Consider the following 19,625-nt stretch of genomic DNA (forward strand, 5'->3'; position numbering starts at 1 on the left):
TTGCTTCGGACCAAGGAACCCACTTCACAGGAAATGAAGTGAGGGGATGGGCACATGCTCATGGAATTCTGTGGTCTTACCATGTTCCCCATCATCCAGAAGCAGCTGGGTTGATAGAACGGTGGAATGGCCTATTGAAGACTCAATTATGGCACCAACTAGGTGGCAATACCTTGCAGGGCTGGCGCAGTGTTCTCCAGGAGGCTGTGTATGCTCTGAATCAGCATCCACTCTATGGTGCTGTTTCTCCCATAGCCAGGATTCATGGGTCCAGGAATCAAGGGGTGGAAACAGGAGTAGCACCACTCACCATCACTCCTAGTGATCCACTAGGGAAATTTTTGCTTCCTGTCACTGCAAGTTTAAGCTCTGCTGGTCTAAAGGTCTTGGTTCCAAAAGGAGGAGTGCTTCCACCAGGAAACACAACAATAATCCCATTGAACTAGAAGTTAAGGCTGCCACCTGGCCACTTTGGGCTTCTTATGCCTCTGAATCAACAGGCAAGTAAGGGGATTACTGTACTGGCTGGGGTGATTGTTCCTGACTATCAAGGGGAAATAGCACTGCAACTACACAATGGAAGTAAAGAAGAGTTTTCCTGGTATACAGGAGATCCCCTGGGGCGTCTCTTAGTACTACCATGCCCCATGATTCAAGTCAATGGAAAACTGCAACAAGCCAATCCAGGCAGGGCTAACAATGGCCAAGAAACTTCAGGAATGAAGGTTTGGGTCACACCACCAGGCAAAGAACCACGGCCAGCTGAAGTGCTTGCTGAGGGTAAAGGGAACATGGAATGGGTAGTGGAAGAAGGTCATGATAAATATGAACTACGGCCATGTGACCAGTTACAGAAACAAGGACTATGATGATATGAATATTTCCTCATTTTGTGATGATTATGTTTGTATTTGTCTGTGAAGAGAATATTTTTGCTTTCTTCTCTGTCTTGTCCCCTTATCATATGGCATAAGCTGTAACGTTCATTTTGAAGATATGGTTTTGGGTGATGTGTACAACTGCCAAGTTGACAAGGGGTGGACTGTGATGGTTGGGTTCATGTGTCAACTTGGCTAGGTGGCCTAGCTGTCTGGTCAAGCGGGCACTGGCCTGACAATTCCTGTGAGGCTATTTGAGGCTGGTTGGTTTGTCGGATCATCAGTCAATTGACTGCAGCTGACTGATGACTCATCAAGGGGCATGCTTCCACAGTGAGAGAATGCAATTGGCTGGATTTGGTCCGGGTGATCAGTTGGAGGCTTATAAGCCGGACAGTTAGAGAAACCTTCACTTCTTCAGCTGCTCAGTGAAGCTTTTCCTGGGGAGCTCGTCGAAGTTGCCAGTTCGTTTCCTGAGGAGTTCGTCAAAGTTGTCGGTTCATTTCCTGAGGAGTTCTTCAAAGTTGCCGGTTCGTTTCCTGAGGAGTTCGTCAAAGTTGTTGGTTCGTTTCCCGAGGAGTTTGTCGGACGTCTTCCTTGGAGTTGACAGCTTGTTGACGGCTCTGCAGAATTTGGACTCGTGCGCTCCCGCAGTTGCGTGAGTCACTTTTACAATTTGATAATAAGAGACATCTCTCATTGATTCTGAACAGTGGGGTGGCAGTCAGGCTCTCCCCAATCCTCAGGGAATGTTCTTCATGCACTCTGAGGCCTGGGGTGGCAGCATTCTTCCTGGCCACCAAGGTGGAAGGCCTGCCCTCTGCCTCTGGGGCAAATACCCTTTCCTTGCGCATGTGCACTCCTCTACTCTCCCAGCCAGGGAACTCTTACCTCCAGACCTCAACCTCCATGGCTCTGTCTTTGAAGAAAATGTTCCTTCAATTTTCTCCTTATGCATTACCTCCAGTCCAGACCAGCAATAGTTCCATTTATACAGATTTCACAAAAATTCTGTAGACTTGGCATGCAGTTTACAAGTGTCAAAAGCATCTGATAAAAGGACTTTCCAAAAATCCTGTCTAGATACTGCCATCTCCAATCCTGGCTTGTACTGAAATAATGGTTGGGTTCCATGTTTGGTTAAACTTGTAGCTTCTTGGTTCTCACTTTGTGGAAGCCCAGAATATTCCAAACCACCAGTTTCTGGTTTAATTGTACCCAAGTGTTCAGTTCTTAACATATCTCTCTCCACTCCCATTTTACTATAAGCCACAAGGAGAAGCCAGGACACACTCTTGATATTTAGGTTGAAATCTCTTCAACTAAGTACCCAAGGTTGTCATTTTCAAATCTGCCTTCCTTCTAAGACCAGGATTCAATTTTGCAAAATTATCTGCCACTTTGAAATAAGGATCACCTTTCTTCCAGTTTGCAATGATACATTCATCATTGCTGTTTGAGACCTCTTCAGAAGTATCTTTAGAGTCCATATTTCCACCATCTCTTCAAAGTCATCTAGGCCTTTTCTATCATGCTCCTCACAATTCTTCCAGAATCTTCTCCTAATCCATTTAAATGCTGTCCCAATATGTTTGGTATTTGCAAACTCAGCAGCACACCCACTTCTCTGATACCAAAATCTCTTCTGGTTTGCTAATGCTGCCTTTTTGCCAAATACCAGAAATAGATTGGCTTTTATAAAGAGGGTTTATTTGGTTACACAGTTACAGTCTTAAGGCCATAAGTTTTCCAAGGCAAGGCATCAACTGTTGGGTACCTTCAGTATGGAGGATAGCCAATGTTGCCCTGAAAACATCTGTTAGCTGGGAAAGCAGGTAGCTGCCATCTGCTTGCTCTCAGTTTGTGTTACAAAATGACATTCTCCAAAGTGTTGCTCTTGGGGCATTTTCTCCTCTCTTAGCTGCAGCTGCTCTTCAAAATGACATTCTCAGTTGCTCTCCAAAATGTCACTCAGCTGCTCCAAGTTCTTTCTGTTCATCAGCTTTTTATGTGGTTCCAGTGATTTAATTCAGACCCACCCTGTATGGGTAGGGTAACACCTCCATTGAAGTTATCCAATTAAAGTCTTGCCCAGAATTGATTGAGTCACATCTCCATGGAAATACTCAATTGATATGTTCCAACCTAATCAACACTATGTCTGCTTCCACAGGATTGCACAAAGTAATGGCATTTTAGGGAACATAATAATCCAAACTGGCACACCAGCCTTCTGGTTTATTAATCAGACACAAAAGGCCTTGCAATAATGTTAGGCCAGTACTTGCTTGACCAGATACCTGGTCACCATCAACTGGCCAAGTTGACATATGAACCTGTCACAACCATATTGAGTTGTTTCTTTTTCTATATGGATACATTTTAATATCTATTTCCTTTGTGGGTTCTAAGTGGATGAAATTTAACATCCAGGTATATAACAATCATATTTATTTTGATACCCCCTTAACTTCAATGGCATACACATATAATTTACCTATACCCTTCTCTATTCACACCATTTCCTTTGTGCATGTTATCATATATACCTTTGTAATTTGTATATTCCAACCCATAGATTTATTATTACTTGTCAGGTATTTGTATTTTAGCACATGTAGGAAGAAATGGAGTTACAAACCAAAAAAAAAAAAAAAAAATGCACTGGCACCGCAATTCTGGCATTATTCTTACCCAAATGTTCAATTTATCACAGGTATTCATTTCTTTATGGCAATTCATACCACTGCTTAGTATTCTATCCTTCTCATGTGAAGAACTCCCTTTAGCACTGCTTGTGGGACACCTCTACTGGTGAGGAAAACCTTCAGCTTTAGTTTATTTGGAAATGTCTTAATCTCTTCCTCATTTTTGAAATAAAGTTTCTCCTGACATAGTTCTTTGTTGGCAACTGTTTTCTTTCAGCACATTAAGAATTTCAGCTCACTGTCTTCATTCTTTCATGTTTCCTGATGAGAAATCATCAAGCAATCTTATTTGGATTCCCTCAGTCATAACTCATTGTCTTTTTCTGGAAGCTTTTAGAAGTTTCTTCTTGTCCTTTGCATTCAACAATATATTGATCAGTAAATGAGTGTGTATTTCTCATCATGAGTCTCGTGATTGGTGTCCTCTGAGAGTCTTGGATGTATATATTCACATCTTTTGATCAACTTGGGAAGTTTTCTCTCATTATTTCTTTGACTATTAATTCTGTCCCTTTCTTTTTTCTCCTTTTGGGACTCCTATGATTCATACATTGGTACCCTTAAAGTTGTCTCCATGATCTATTAAGCAATTGTCACATTTTACAATTCTTTTCTGATGTTTGTTCCTCTGTCTGATTTATTTCGATTACCTTGTCTTTGTGTTTGCTGATTCTTTCTTCTTCCAGTGCTAATCTTCCCTTGAAACCCTTCTGGAAAATATTTCAGTTATTATCATCTTCAGCTTCAGTCCTTTGGTTTGGTTGGTTCCTTTCAAAATCTGTATCTTTACTAAGATTCTCATTTTGCCTAATCATTGTTTTCCTGCAACCTTTCATTCTCTCTCTGTATTTTCCTTCATCTCCTTCAGTATTTTAAGATCATTTTAAAGGTTTCATTTGGTATGTTCATATTCTGGCCTTCTTCATTGTTGGCTTCTGAAATTTTATCCTTTTCCTTTGGATGGAACATCATTTTGTATTTGTTTGTCTTGTACTCTTGTTGCACACTTTATATTTTAATATGTTAATTCAGGTATTTATTCCCTGAGGTGTCTGTTTCTTGATTTTGTAACCAGCTGGTAATAAGACAGATTTTCTTGAGCATTGGTCCTCTTATCAGGAATGTCTGCAGAGAGTGAATGCAGTGTGCATGGTTTTCCTTGTCTTTCTGTAATTGTGTCTTGTCCTGTTCTTTACTTGTTAGTTCTTTTGTAGTTACCCTGTTTTCAGGAGCTTGTACCCTCTTGTTTCCCAGAAGGCAGACATCCTGCTCCTAGGTATTTGAAGTCCACAAGCTATTGCTTCATGATATCTGGCTCTATAGCTCTTACATGCCTTTCACTGCCTCAAGCTACTATTGCAGCTGGGTTGAGAGGCACATTGAGGAGGACTTTCTTGTCAATCTTTTCTGATAAAACTTGGCCTGTGACCCATGTCGGGTATGCAGACCAGATGCAAAATTCCCTGGTTAGAGAATCAGGAAGGGTATCAAAAGCTTCCTTCACTGTCCTGAAAGCTGAGCTCATTTGATCTGCCCAGAAAATGCATCCCTTTATCTGTCTCCTGCAGCCCTGATGAAGGGTAGTTTCTTCAATCTCACCTCTGCCTCCCAGAGTGTGTTGAAATAATGGCTGCCACCATTGCCTTTGTAAGTGTGGTTTGTGAGTGTGGCAAACCTTAGTACTGTGCTCCAGCAATCAAAAGTCATCAATCAAAAGCTGCAATCAGTTCTTTGCCATGCATTTCCTTGGTCTTTGGGGAGAGGATATTTGTGTCCCTTTCTGGCACCAGCAATATAGCTAGGGGTTGGGCCCCATGGTGGAATACAGCAAGAGTGGGATACGGGTGCCAGTAGCCACTTTTAGGGGAGAGAAATTTTCTGTTCTTTACTAAAATTAGTCAGTCACTTCCTTCTGCTCTTCCTGGATGCTGTACAGTGTTTTGGCTTCTGTAGATCCAGAATAGCTCTTTTAGATAGTTCCTGCCTGTTTAACAGATTTTATAGTGGAAGGATTGAGTCTTGGGACTCCCTATTCTGCCATCCTCACACAGTCTTCTTTTCACATGCACCTATTTTTGATCCAACAATTTATCTTTTGCATGCTTGAAAATAATGAGTGTCTAGGTCCACTAAACTCAAGCATACAATTTTAAAGGAAGTATATTTTTCATAGTAGCTAAAACATGGTAACAAACAAAAAGTTAATTATTAGGAGAATGAATATCTAAAATAAGAATGATACATCCAATGGAACACTCCTAAACATTTTCCATAAACACACACTGAATAGCTTGATTTACAGATGGTGATCAAAAAACTCAGCTACAAAAGAATATGTACTATATGATTCAGTTTTAAAGAAGGTTGAGTATTCATGGTATTCAATGTCTGAGGTCAAAAGAAATATATATTCAGATGAATTAAAACAGAGGAAGAACAAGACCAATAACATGTAGCTCTCTAAGTAAAGGATTTTCATATTTTTAATTGAATACTCCATAAAAAAATGATCTCTTGTCCTCCTAGTGTTCCCTCCTCCTGGTAAAGACCTTTCTATCTAGTTTCCTGGTTTAGAAGCTATTCTTACTCTGAGCTGTGCTTCTATACATGAAGGCTGGAGCTCAGCTGAAATCTATTATAGGTAATTACAGACATAGCGCTCCTCCCAGGATAGTGTAATCATGTTATTTAAGGATAGATTGTAAATAAAGTTATTTACACATTGATTACTTTGACAGAGAAGTACACTCATGTGTAAGCACTTTCCTATTTTAAAAGATCATACCTGTAGCTAAAGACTCTTCCAAATGCACATTTTTAAATGAGTTCTCTGATGTTTCCTAATGGAAGAATTATATCTAAAGGTTTTCTCACATAGGTGGCAGACATATGGTTTCTCCCCAGTGTGAGTTCTCTCATGTTGTGTAAGGTGAATATGTTGACTGAAGGATTTTCCATAAACATTACAGACATCTGGCTTCTCACCAGTGTGAGTTCTTTCATGTTGCCTAAGGCTACCACATGTACTGAATGACTTCCCACACAGAGGGCAGGCATATGGTTTTTCTCCAGTGTGAATTCTCCCATGTTGTCTGAGGACAGAACTATCAGTGAAGACTTTCCCACATTGATGGCAAACATATGGTTCCTCCCCAGTGTGAGATCTCTCATGTTGTGTAAGGTGAATACATTGACTGAAGGATTTTCCACAAACATCACAAATGGTTTCTCCAAAGTGTGAGTTCTCTCATGTTCCCTAAGGTTACCACAATGACTGAAGGATTTCCCACATAGAAGGCACACATGTGGTTTCTCTCCAGCATGAGTTCTTGTATGTCTTTTGAGGGTAGAAATATCAGTGAAATATTTTTCACATAGATGGCAGACATATGGTTTCTCACCAGTGTGATCTCTCTCATGTTGCCTAAGGTGATTATGTTGACTGAAGAATTTCCCACATACATGGCACACATATGGTTTCTCTCCAGTGTGAGTTCCTTCATGTTATCTGAGGATAGAACTATTAGTGAAATGTACCACACATAGATGGCAGACATATGGTTCCACCCCAGTGTGAGTTCTCTCATGTTGCCTAAGGTGAGCATGTTGACTGAAGGATTTCCCACATAGATGGCAGACATATGGTTTCTCTCCAGTATGTGTTCTCTCATGTTGCATGAGTGTAGACCTATGAGAGAAGTCTTTCCCACATACATTACAGACATATTGTTTCTCCCCAGTGTGAGTTTTCTTATGTTGTCTGTGGAAAGAACCATCAGTGAAGTCTTTTCCTCATAGATGGCAGCCATATGGCTTCTCTCCATGTGTGTTTTCTCATTTTCTCTAAGTACAAAATTACCTCTGAAGACTTTCCCACATAGATGACAGACATATGACTTATGTCCAGTATGAATTTGCTTATGTTGACTAATGAATGAATGGTAATTGAATTTTTTTGAAATCATTTGTCCCCATAGGGTTTCTTTCCCTTGTAAGTCAATGTAGAGTGAATGAAATCTCCCAAATCATTATTTTCAAAGTGATCCCCTCCAGTGTAAGAAATCTGATGTGACAAATGAGAAGAGAGAATGTTAAAGGTATGATCACATATATGAATTAAGTCAATTCTCTAGTCTAATCATTGAGTCTCCAGTTAAAATTCATGTTAGTTACACGCACTTGCTGTGCTTCATTTTTTAAAATTCATTTTATTGAGATATATTCACATACCATGAAGTCATACAAAACAAATTGTACATTCAATTGTTCACCATACCATTACATAGTTGTACATTCATCAGCAAAATCAACTTTGTTACCACACACACAAAAATAACAAGAATAATAATTAAAGTGAAAAAGAGTAATTAAAGTAAAAAAGAACACTGGGTGCCTTTGTATGTTTGTTTTTTTCCTTCCCCCATTTTTCTACTCATCCATTCATAAGCTAGACAAAGGGGAGTGTGGTCCATATGCTTTCCCCAATCATATTGTCACCCCTCATAAGCTACAGTTTATAGAATCATCTTCAAGTTTCATGGGTTCTTGGTTGTAGTTTGATAGTTTCAGGTATCTACCACCAGCTACCCCAATTCATTAGAACCTAAAAATGGTTGTCTATATTGTGCATAAGATTGCAGAGTGACCTCTCATCTCCTTTTGGAATCTCTCTGTCACTGAAGCTTATTTTATTTCTTTCCCTTTCCACTTTTGGTTAAGAAGATGTTCTCCATCCCATGATGCTGGGACTAGATTCCTCCCTGGGAGTCATATTCCACATTGCCAGGCAGATTCACTCCCCTAGGTGTCTGATCTCACATAGGGGAGAGGGCAGTGATTTCACCTGCCAAATTGGCTTAGCTAAAGAGAGAGGGCCACATCTGAGCAACAAAGAGGCATTTGGGAGGAGGCCCTTAGGCACAATTATAGGGAGGCCTAGCCTCTCCTTTGCAGCAACAGTCTTCACAAGGGCAAGTCCTGTGGTAGAGGGATCAACCCATCAAACCACCAGTCTTGTATGCCTGTGAGCACATTAGCAACCATCGAGGTGGGGAAGCCCAATACTCCTGCATTCTCCACCAGCTCCTCAAGGGGGCTCTGCATATTTTTTCTTTTTTTTTTTATTAACTTTTTTTTAAATCAACTGTATAAAAAATTAAAAATTAAAAAACATATATAAAAAACATTTCAAAAAGACCATAACAAGGGAGTAAGAAAAAGACAACTAACCTAAGATAACTACTTTACTTCCAACATGTTCCTACTTTACCCAAAGAAAGTAACCTAATATAGCAACATTTCTGTGAACTTGTTCCTACTATATGTATCAGAAATTAGCAGACCATAGCCATTCCTGGACATTCCCAGAATATTAAGTTTACCCATGATAGCTTATCTGTTCTTATTGGATTATCATTCTCCCTTCCTTAATTGCTATCACTGTTCCCCTACATTCTACATTATAAACCATTTGTTTTACATTTTTCAATGTTCACATTAGTGGTAGCATATAACATTTCTCTTTTTGTGCCTGGCTTATTTTGCTTAGCATTATGTCTTCAAGGTTCATCCATGTTGTCATATGTTTCATGGCATCATTCCTTCTTACTGCCAAGTAGTAGTCCATCATGTGTATATACCACATTTTATTTATCCACTCATCTATTGAAGGACATTTGGGTTGTTTCCATCTCTTGGCAATTGTGAATAATGCTGCTATGAACATTGGCATGAAGATATCTGTTTATGTCACTGCCTTCAGATCTTACAGGTATATACTGAGAAATGCAATCACTGGATCAAAGGGTAACTCTGTATCTAGTTTTCTAAGAAACTACCAGACTGACTTCCAGAGTGGCTGAACTATTATACAGTCCCACAAACAATGAATAAGAGTTCCAATTTTTCCACATCCTCTCCAGCACTTGTAGTTTCCTGTTTGTTTAATGGCAGCCCTTGTAATTGGTGTGAGATGGTATCTCATTGTGGTTATAGTTTGCATCTAACAGTGAGTGAAGCTAAACATTTTTCCATATGTTTCTTGGCCATTTGTATTTCCTCTTCAGAGAACTGTCTTTTCATAACTTTTGCCCATTTTACAATTGGGCTGTCTCTACTATTCTCATTGAGTTTAGGATTTCTTTATGTATGCAAGATATCAGTCTTTTGTCAGATACATGGTTTCCAAAAATTTTTTCCATTGACCTGGCTGCCTCTTTACCATTTTGACAAATTCCTTTGAGGTATAGAAAATTTTAAGCTTCAGGAGATCCCATTTATATATTTTTTTCTTTTGTTGCTTGCACTTTGGGTGTAAAGTATAGGAAGTGGTCGCCTAATACAAGGTTTTTAAGATGTTTCCCTACATTATCTTCTAGGAGTTTATGGTACTATCTTTTATATTGAGATCTTTGATCCATTTTGATTTAATTTTTTATGTAGGGTGGGAGGTAGGGGGCCTCTTTCATTCTTTTGGATATGGATATCCAACTCTCCCAGCCCCACTGGTTGAAGAGACTGTTATGACCCAGTTCAGTGACTTGGGGGATTTATCAAAGATCAGTCAGCCATAGATCTGGGGGTCTATCCTCAAATTCTGAATTCATTTCCATTAATCAATATGTCCATCTTTGTACAAGTACCATGACAACTGTGGCTTTATAATAATCTTCAAAGTCAGGGAGTGTATGTCCTCTCACTTCATTTTTTTTTTAGAGTGTCTTTAGCAATTCAAGGCATCTTCCCTTTCTAAATAAATTTGATTACTAGCTTTTCCCAGTCTGCAAATTGGATTGTTAGAATGTTGATTGGGATTGCACTGAATTTATAGATGAGTTTGGGTAGAATTGACATCTTTATGTCATTTAGCATCCCTATACATGAACATGGAATATTTTTTCCATCTTTTAAGGTCCCTTCTATTTCTTTTAATAGAGTTATGTAGTTTTCTTTGTATAGGTCTTTTACATTTTTGGTTAAGTTTATTCCTAGGTACTTGATTTTCTTAGTTGCTATTGAAAATGGTATCTTTTTCTTGAGTGTCTCTTCAGTTTGTTCATTTCTCACATATAGAAACATTACTGACTTATGTGCATTAATCTTGTATCCGGCTACTTTGCTAAATTTGTTTATTAGCTCTAGGAGCTGTATGGTCAATTTCTCAGGGTTTTCCAGATATAAGATCATATCATTTGCAAACAATGACAGTTTTACTTCTTCCTTCCCAATTTGGATGCATTTTATTTCTTTGTCTTGCCTGATTGCCCTGGCTAGCACTTCCAGCAAAATGTTGAATAACAATGGAGATAGTGGGCATCATTGTCTTGTTCCTGATCTGAGAGGAAAGGTTTTCAGTCTGTCACCATTGAGTACTATAAATTTCCCCCTCAGTACCACTTTTGCTGCATCCCATAGGTTTTGGTATGTTGTGTTCTTTTTCATTTATCTCTATATACTTAGTAATTTCTCTTGTTATTTCTTCTTCAACCCACTGATTGTTTAGGAGTGTGTTGTTTAACTTCCAGGTGTTTGTGAATTTTCTAAGTCTGTAATGGTTATTGACTTCTAATTGTATTCCATTGTGGTCAGAGAATATGCTTTGAATAATTTCAATTTTTTAAATTTATTGAGGTTTGTTTTATGTCCCAGCATATGATCTATTCTGGAGAAAGTTTTGTGCGCACTAGAGAAGAATGTGTAACCTGGTAATTTGGGATGTAATGTTCTATATATGTCTGTTAAATCCAATTCATTTATCATATTCTTTAGTTTTTCAATTTCCTTATTGGTCTGCTGTCTGGTTGATCTATCTATAGGAGAGAGTGATATGTTGAATTCTCCCACAACTATTGTTGAAACATCAATTACTTCCTTTAGTTTTGCAAGTGTTTCTCTCATGTATTTTGTGGCATCTTGGTTGGGTGCATAAGCATTTATGATTCTTATTTCTTCTTGTGGAATTGCTCCTTTTATTAGCATGTAGTAGCCTTTCTTTAAAGTCTATTTTATCTGAGATTAATATTGCTACACCTGCTTTCTTTTGGCTGTAGCTTGCATGAAATAATTTTTTCCATCCTTTCACTTTCACTTTCTTTGTCTCCCTGTGTCTAAGATGAGTCTCTTGTATGCAACATGTTGATGGTTCTTTTTTTGATCCATTCTATGAATATATTTCTTTTAATTGGGGAATTTAATCCATTGACATTCAACATTACACCTGTGAAGGCACTTCTTGAATCAGCCATCTTATCCTTTGGTTTATGTTTGTCATATATATTTTTCCCTCTCTCTTTTAATGTCCTTTAACATACCCATACTGATTCTCTTTAGCACTGAACCTTTCTCTGTGTCTCTCTCTCTTTTCTTTGTTTCTCTGTCAGTAGGGCTCCCTTTAGTATCTCCAGTACATCAGGTCTCTTGTCAGTAAATTCTCTCAGCATTTGTTTGTCTGTGAAAAATTTAAGCTCTCCCTCAAATTTGAAGGAGAACTTTGCTGGATAAAGAATTCTTGGTTTTCAATTTTTCTTGCTCTATGGTGGCCGCTGAGTAGTCACTACTTAGTCTTATGCTTTTTCCTTTGTATGTTGTGAATTGTTTTTCTCTTGCTGCTTTCAGAACTTGCTCCTTCTCTTACATATTTGAATTGATCAGAATATGTCTCAAAATGGGTTTATTTGGATTTATTCTATTTGGAGTTCACTGGGCATTTATGATTTGCATATTTATGGTGTTTACAAGATTTGGGAAGTTTTCCCCAACAGTTTCTTTGAATACTCTTCATAAACCTTTACCCTTCTTTTCCCATTCTGAAACACAAATGAGTCTTATATTTGGACATTTTATATTATCTGTCATATCCCTGAGGTCCATTTCAATTTTTTTTAATTTTTTTCCCCATTCTTTCTTTTGTACTTTCATTTTCTGTTCTGTCATTTTCCAGGTCACTGATTCATTGTTTGACTTCCTCTAGTCTTGTACTATGAGTATCCAGAATCTTTTTAATTTTGTCAACAGTTTCTTTAATTTCCATAAGATCATCTATTTTTTTATTTACCCTTGCAATTTCTTCTTTATGCTCTTCTAGGGTCTTCTTGATGTCCTTTATATCCTGGGCCATGCTCTTCTTCATATCCTTTATATCCATGCCATGGTCTCATTGTTCATCTTTAGTTCTTTTATTAATTGCTCCAAGTACTGTGTCTCCTCTGATCTTTTGATTTGGGTTCTTGGACTTGGGTTATCCATATCATCTGATTTTTTCATATGCTTTAAAATTTTCTGTTGTTTTTGGCCTCTTGGCATTTGCTTAACTTGATAGGGTTCTTTAGGATTGTAGGCCATTTAAAACCCTTATCTCTAATTTGCCAGATCTACAGCTTCATGGAGTATACTTTAACTAAAGAGCAGGTGGTGTCTCCAAGCCACCTATTCCCCTCAAACCAGTTCTCCCCCACTTTGTCTGTTTGGTGACTGTGGGTGTGAGTCTCATGGGTCCAATCAGTGTACCAAGCTTGCATGTGTAGTTGGTGTTGCCTGCCCTGTATATGGGGCATATGTCAGGGTGGTCAGGGAGTGGGGGCAGCTCTAACAATCTAATCTCCCTGATGTTCCTGGAGATTTAAAGCTGCTGCAATAGTCTAATCCTTCAGTTCAGTCCTGCTACAGTTTGTCTCTGCCACTGACCCACAAGTCCTTGGTATTGGTATATTGCCCCTGAGACTTGTAATTGGGTCCCTCTTCCAGGCCATGCCCCCCCCCCAGGTCCTCTGCTGAAGGAAGACTGTGCTATGTCACAGCAGAGTGCTGTCCCCACAGGGTGGTTCTGGGCTGCAGGGCTCTGTAGGGAGGCTCCCAGTTTGCTGAAAGGATGGCTGTATGTGGCATTTTAATTCACACTGCTCTGCCTTCCCAGCTCTGGGACAACCATCTGAGGGTGCAGGGAAGGCTAATGTCCATGCCTGATTTTTGTGGTGTATGCATATGTTATTGGAAGCACTACCCATCACATTGGGTTGTCTGGGAGAGCTCTTGGCTGTGAGGCCAGTGATGGGCAGGAGTGTCCCCTGTCCCCTGGGAAGATTGCTGTGAGAAGATGCTCCCATTTTCTTGGGAAGTTGTGGTGTTTAGGGAATTTTCTCATCCACTGGACTTATTGCCTTGTGTCTCAGAGCTCTTTTAGTTCTGCTCTTGTCTTGACTTGCCCAAATTTCAAGTCTTTGAGGCTATCTGTATTGGGCCTGTTAGAGCAATTGTTTTTAAAAAGGAGAAAAAGACAAAAAAAAAAAAAAATGAAAGGCCCTCCTTGCAGATCTAATGGGTTATTGAAATGCTAAGAGACAAGGCAATTATGGCCATTAAGTAATGGTCCAGGGGGCAGAGAAACTGGTTTTTCTTCTGGATTTGCATATGAGCCTGACTCTGCCTGAGCTCTGCCCTTCCCTGTTCTATGTTCATCAGAGCTCCAAAAAGCCTCCACTTTTATTTTTGGGTTTTTCTTGCTGTGTTTGCTACCCCTATCTCCTCTCCACCAGCCTAGCTGCTCCCAGATTCTCTGGTGTCTGGCCTCAGTCTGTCTATGATTGGATTTTGGATCTGTAGAATGAGTTTCCAATAAGAATCACAACTGCAGTTCTCCCTCCCCATTCCCAGCACTGATAGCCCCTCCTCCCATGTGACTGAGCCTATCAGGGAGGGGCACAGGTCCCCTGGCAGTGAAAACTTGCAGATTTTGCTGATCTCAGCAGTTCCACATGTTCATGAGTGTTGTATGAAGTATGCCCAAAGTCAAATTGCTCTGCAGTGTCTGGTCCACACAGTTCCTGGCTTTCTATGTACTGTCCTGTAGGAGTAACTAAAACATACACCTCACCACTCCAGCATCTTGCCCCACCCTCACTACATTTTTGTGTGCAGAGATTTTCTCTTTTGTAGAATCTCAATAGCAGAGCTATCTAATTAATTTTGAAAACTTCATTATATTTCAAAGAATAGGTCTATGAAACTTGTTTATACAATTGTCCTTTTATAAGACTTCAGGTTATGGTTTTCAGCTCAGTTTAATTTTTTCCATAATTGCAACTATCCAAAAGTTTTTGATGGGGCAGTGTTTAATCCTGTCTTTAATTACAGTCAGATGATTGTGTGAACTCCTAAATTATTCACCCCAGCTCTCTCTCTGGAAGACCAGTGCTCATACTCATGAAACTTACCTTTGACCGGATGGTAGATGTCTCCTTGCAGATATGTTGCATGGTTATCATTTCTTCCTTTTTATGGTCACTTTCCCTGCCTGAAATAATTTTAAAAACAAAGAGTGGCATTAGCAGAATGAAATATTTGAAAACAAACCCCCAGTGTTCATGTGAGTATAGTCCAAATATTGTCACTTAGATGGGGAAAGAATGTAATATTGAAGTGTACTCTAGAAAGAAGCAACACTTTTCTAGAAATTGACAGCTAAAATTTTTTCTGCATTAAAGTAAGGGAAAATTAAGAGATGTGATTTTAGGTAGTAAAGAGAGGGAAAATACTCAAAAAGGAAGACCAGAACAAGAGCCAAATGTGAAAATTTAACTTTTAAAAGTATAGAAGTATCACTTTCCCTAAAACAAGGACAATCACAGATGGATTGTTGACTAGAGATTGATATATGTATGGAATAATTACACATTTGTGGAGTTTTTCCCCAAAGTCATAGCTCACATTTCAGAGAATATCATTCAATTAAGAAAATCTTCTGTAGATATTTCTAAGGAGTTTCTCATTCATTAACCAGGCCCCTCCTCATATTGAAGCATGAGGTCCCAGAGGACTCTGTCCTTGGAGATATCCTAATCTTTCTTTCCACAGTTTCTCTCCTTGTTCCAACTGGGAAACTACTAATTTGCAGAGCTTATACCCTATGTATGAGAAACAGAAGCATATATTTTTTTTGTACTGATACAAGATCATGACCATCAAATCCAGGGCAGACTATGAGGAACAATAAGGTAAGCTCTGAAGAGCAGCTCAAGGAAGTGTAATTTAAACACAGTATACTGTTAATCCTTTTCCAGGAAAAGATGACCCTTGACCTTCAGACAAAGACATTAGGAACATGTTGATGCCTATGGTTAAATTCTTGGACTAAAGCATTCTCAGTCTTTTTATACAAGGAGAAATTATGACTCCACAGTAGTTGAAGAGTATTTTATAAAAGAATCTGAGAAACATAAGGTCAACCAAAACAATCTATGCTCTATGTGGAAAAAGAGTATGACTCCTGTTTTTCTACTGTGTGTTCCACAGCTCCTAGAGGATAATAATTATCTAGATAATATGTATATTATCAGTAGAAATAATATCCATTGAGTTCTCATGCTGTTCTGAATTTTGGAGATTGAGCATCAAGAAAGACATGAAATTTTAGTCAGGAAGATCACACATCTCTGGTGTAACAAATGAGATGTAAGGAAAAAGTGAAAAGGCAAAGTTTCTTTCAAGTAGTCATAACATTTATGAAAGATTCAGAACAGATCTCAGAGTGGCATATGGGGAAGTGGTTTAGATACTTGAATAAATTGTTGATAGATTAAATAGATTGATGGGTGGGTGAATGGAAAGACAGATATCTAGATACATAGATGTATAAATGACAGAGAAAATATTGAGAAACTCACCCACAGTCACAAGAAAATTGATATTCTCCAGTATAACATCTCTGAACAGCTTTCTCTGGGTTGTGTCCAGCAAGGCCCACTCTTCCCTGGAAAAGTCTATAGCTACATCACTGAAGATCACTGATTCCTAAACATAAAGGCATTTGGGTTCAGACAATTCTATCCTTACAAATATCCACAGTAGACTGGTTGAAATAGCAACACTGAGAAAGAGAGGGGTTTGTATATATAAAAGTGTTAAACTGTGTTTGGGATTCCAGTTAGATCATTCTTACTGCTAACCTGGCATCTATCCTTCAGATACATTCATAGAGACATACACACTCTGAATACATAAATCTTCACTGTAAGACAATATTGCATAACATGGTGTGATATAAACTGAAAGTTTGCCAAGAAACTGATAATAATAACATCCATATGGTGTTCATGCAATTTGCTCTTGAGCATCCATAACTAAATCTCCTCCACAAATTTGAAGTAAATCCACAGATCCATCATAAGGGAAGCATTATTCATCATCTGTCACTTTCAAACATGATTGTTCACTTATCCCCCTTTTGTGTTCTGCCTTAACATCCATGTTAGTTCACCAAGCCACTTGCCTCAACACTGATCTGTGGCATAGTTCACAGTTTTCCATCTCTGCAGCCTAAACTCCCCAGAAATAAAACTGACATATTTTCTCACCATCTCCATCACTTGCATGCTTCACTGCAAACCCACAGGTGGTCACAAATAGTAAGGTAACCATCCCCACAATCCTGAGACCCCAAGTCCCTTCCCTTTTCACAGGTGTTTGCTTTAAACTAACCAGTCACTGACTTCTCTGGAAAACACACTAACCTACACTTCCAACCCACAATAAAAGCACAAACCCATGGTTTCCTTTTGCTCTGCTTGTGTCCTGCCCACACACAACCATGGCTGATCACACTTTCCACCAACTCCACATGGCACCCATCTCACCCTAGCACTTGGGAGTAATAAACTACTTTTCTCTTGTATTTTTGTCTCATTCTCCCATTATGTGATATCTGATCTTCAACTGGACAAAAATTGAAAATCCAACTTAACCAAATTGAGGCACATGCAATGCTGTCAGTTTCCTTGTCTATGAAATGGTTTAACAAAATGTTACAAGTTTTGAAAAATCCAATGAGCTGGTGATTCCTGTCTAACCAAGACTTGTTAAGTACAAGTGATAAATCTATTATTCATTAAAATGTCAGAAAGACTTTGTTCTAGTTTGCAAATGCCACTGGAATGCAAAACACCAGAGATGGATTGGCTTTTATAAAAGGGGGTTTATTTGGTTACACAGTTACAGTCTTAAGGCCATAAAGTGTCTGAGGTAACACATCAACAATTGGGTACCTTCACTGGAGGATGGCCGATGGTGTCCAGAAAACCTCTGTTAGCTGAGAAGGCACATGGCTGGCATCTGCTCCAAAGTTCTGGTTTCAAAATGGCTTTCTCTCAGAACATTCCTCTCTAGGCTGCAGTTCCTCAAAAATGTCACTCTTAGTTGCACTTGGGGTATTTGTCCTCTCTTAGCTTCTCTGGAGCAAGAGTCTGCTTTCAACGGCTGCCTTCAAAATATCTTTCATCTGCAGCTCCTGTGCTTTCTTCAAATTGTCCCTCTTGATTGTAGCTCCTCTTCAAAACATCACTCACAGCTGCATTGAGCTGCTTCTGTTATGTCAGCTCATTTATATGGCTCTACTTATCAACTTAGACCCACCCTGAATGGGCAGAGCAACACCTCCATGGAAATTATCCAATCAGAGTCATCGCCCACAGCTGGGTGGGGCACATTCCAAGGAAACACCCAAAGAATAACAATCTAATCAACTCTGATAACTTCTGCCCACACAAGATTACATCAAAGATAATGGCATTTGGGGGGACATAATACATTCAAACTGGCGCATTCCACCCCCTGGACCCCAAAATGACATTATCTTTCCATATACAACATACATTCATCCCACAATATCACAGAAACGTAAATCATTTCAGTAACAATAGCTTAGTACAAAATCCCATCAAAATCAATTATAGAGGTGGTCAGTCCTAAAGCATAATTCCCCTCTAGCTGTGGATCTGTGAACTTAGAAGAAGTTATGTGCTTCCAATATACAAAGGAGGGACATTCATAGAATAAACATTCTCATTGCCATAAGGAGCAAAATAAAGGAAAACAGGGTTAACAGAACCAAAACAGTTCCTAAAACCCACGGGACAAATTCCATTAGATTTCAAAGTCTGAGAGTCATTAACAGAACAACGTTGCATCCTTGGGCCTTGACAGAGCAGGAGTCTAACCCTTCCTAAGGGCATTTTTGGCAGCCCTTTTCTCTCCAAATGCTTCAGTGAGTGCTCCAACATATCCACACATTGGGGAGGCCACTTTCTTGGCCCCACCCTCCTCAAACATTGGGGCTGCACCCGGATTCCCTTCCATCTCCGGGGCACACACTCAACCCCTTCAGAACAGTGTGGTGGCAGCCAGGCTCTCCCCAATTCCCTGGGAATGTGCTCCACCCTCTTTGGGGCTTGGGGTGGCAGGACATGTCCTGAGCATCAAGGCAGAAGGCCTGCCCTTGACCTCAAGGGCAAACTCACCCTTTCCATGCATGAGGGTTGCTCCACTCTCCCAGCCTGAGACCTCTTGAGTCCAGACATCAACCTCCATGGCTCTGTCTTTGAATAAATTTTTCCTTCAATTTGTTCCTTGTCTGTCTCCTCCAGTCCAGACTGGCAATGTCTCTGTCTATAAAGATCTCACAAAAAGTCTGTCGGCTTTGCATGAAGCATGCAGAGGTCAAAGCCATCAGACAATAGGACTTTCCACAAATCCTTTCTGCTTAACTCCTTTTCCAATCTTGGCTTGTACTGAAATGGTGGCTGGGTTCCACATTTGGTTACATTTTCACATTGGGCTGTAGCTTCTGGGATTCCACCCCCTGGAAGCCTGTAATTTTCCAAGACTTGAAGCAATGTACATACTTCTGCAGAACTGTACAGACTTTATACAGAACTTGGGATCAGTAGGTTCTTCCTCTTTCGACTCTAGAAAACTCAGGTTTTTATTATGATATGATGGTAGGCTCTTCAGCAGCAAAATTCAGGGCCCTCTGTGACTGATCTACTAAAGAGCAGTCCCAGGCTGACCCTTCCTGTGTTAGGAGGCCTCCCATACTCAATATCCTCCTGGACATCCAAACTAATTTTCATTGTGTCCCTTGTATATTCATCTTGACTGCCTGTTCAAGGATAAATAGGCTCTCTATCACTAGATCCTCTACCTACAATACTTCTCCTGTGTGCACAGCTTAAAGTAAGGAAGGAAACATTATTACCTGTTCATTGCTTCCATT

General features: G+C 39.5%; 1 long non-coding RNA gene across 1 annotated transcript in view; it reads right to left on the bottom strand.

The window, feature by feature from the left end:
* Positions 1-16,267: 16,267 nt before the first annotated feature.
* LOC119520838 overlaps positions 16,268-19,625 on the bottom strand; it is a 72,302-nt gene continuing 68,944 nt past the window's right edge. Inside the window, exon 3 of the long non-coding RNA XR_005214223.1 lies at positions 16,268-16,369. This is a non-coding gene — a long non-coding RNA (uncharacterized LOC119520838). The remainder of the gene's footprint in view (positions 16,370-19,625) is intronic.

This window comes from Choloepus didactylus, chromosome 26 (assembly GCF_015220235.1).
Source record: "Choloepus didactylus isolate mChoDid1 chromosome 26, mChoDid1.pri, whole genome shotgun sequence".
Classification (NCBI taxonomy): domain Eukaryota; kingdom Metazoa; phylum Chordata; class Mammalia; order Pilosa; family Megalonychidae; genus Choloepus; species Choloepus didactylus.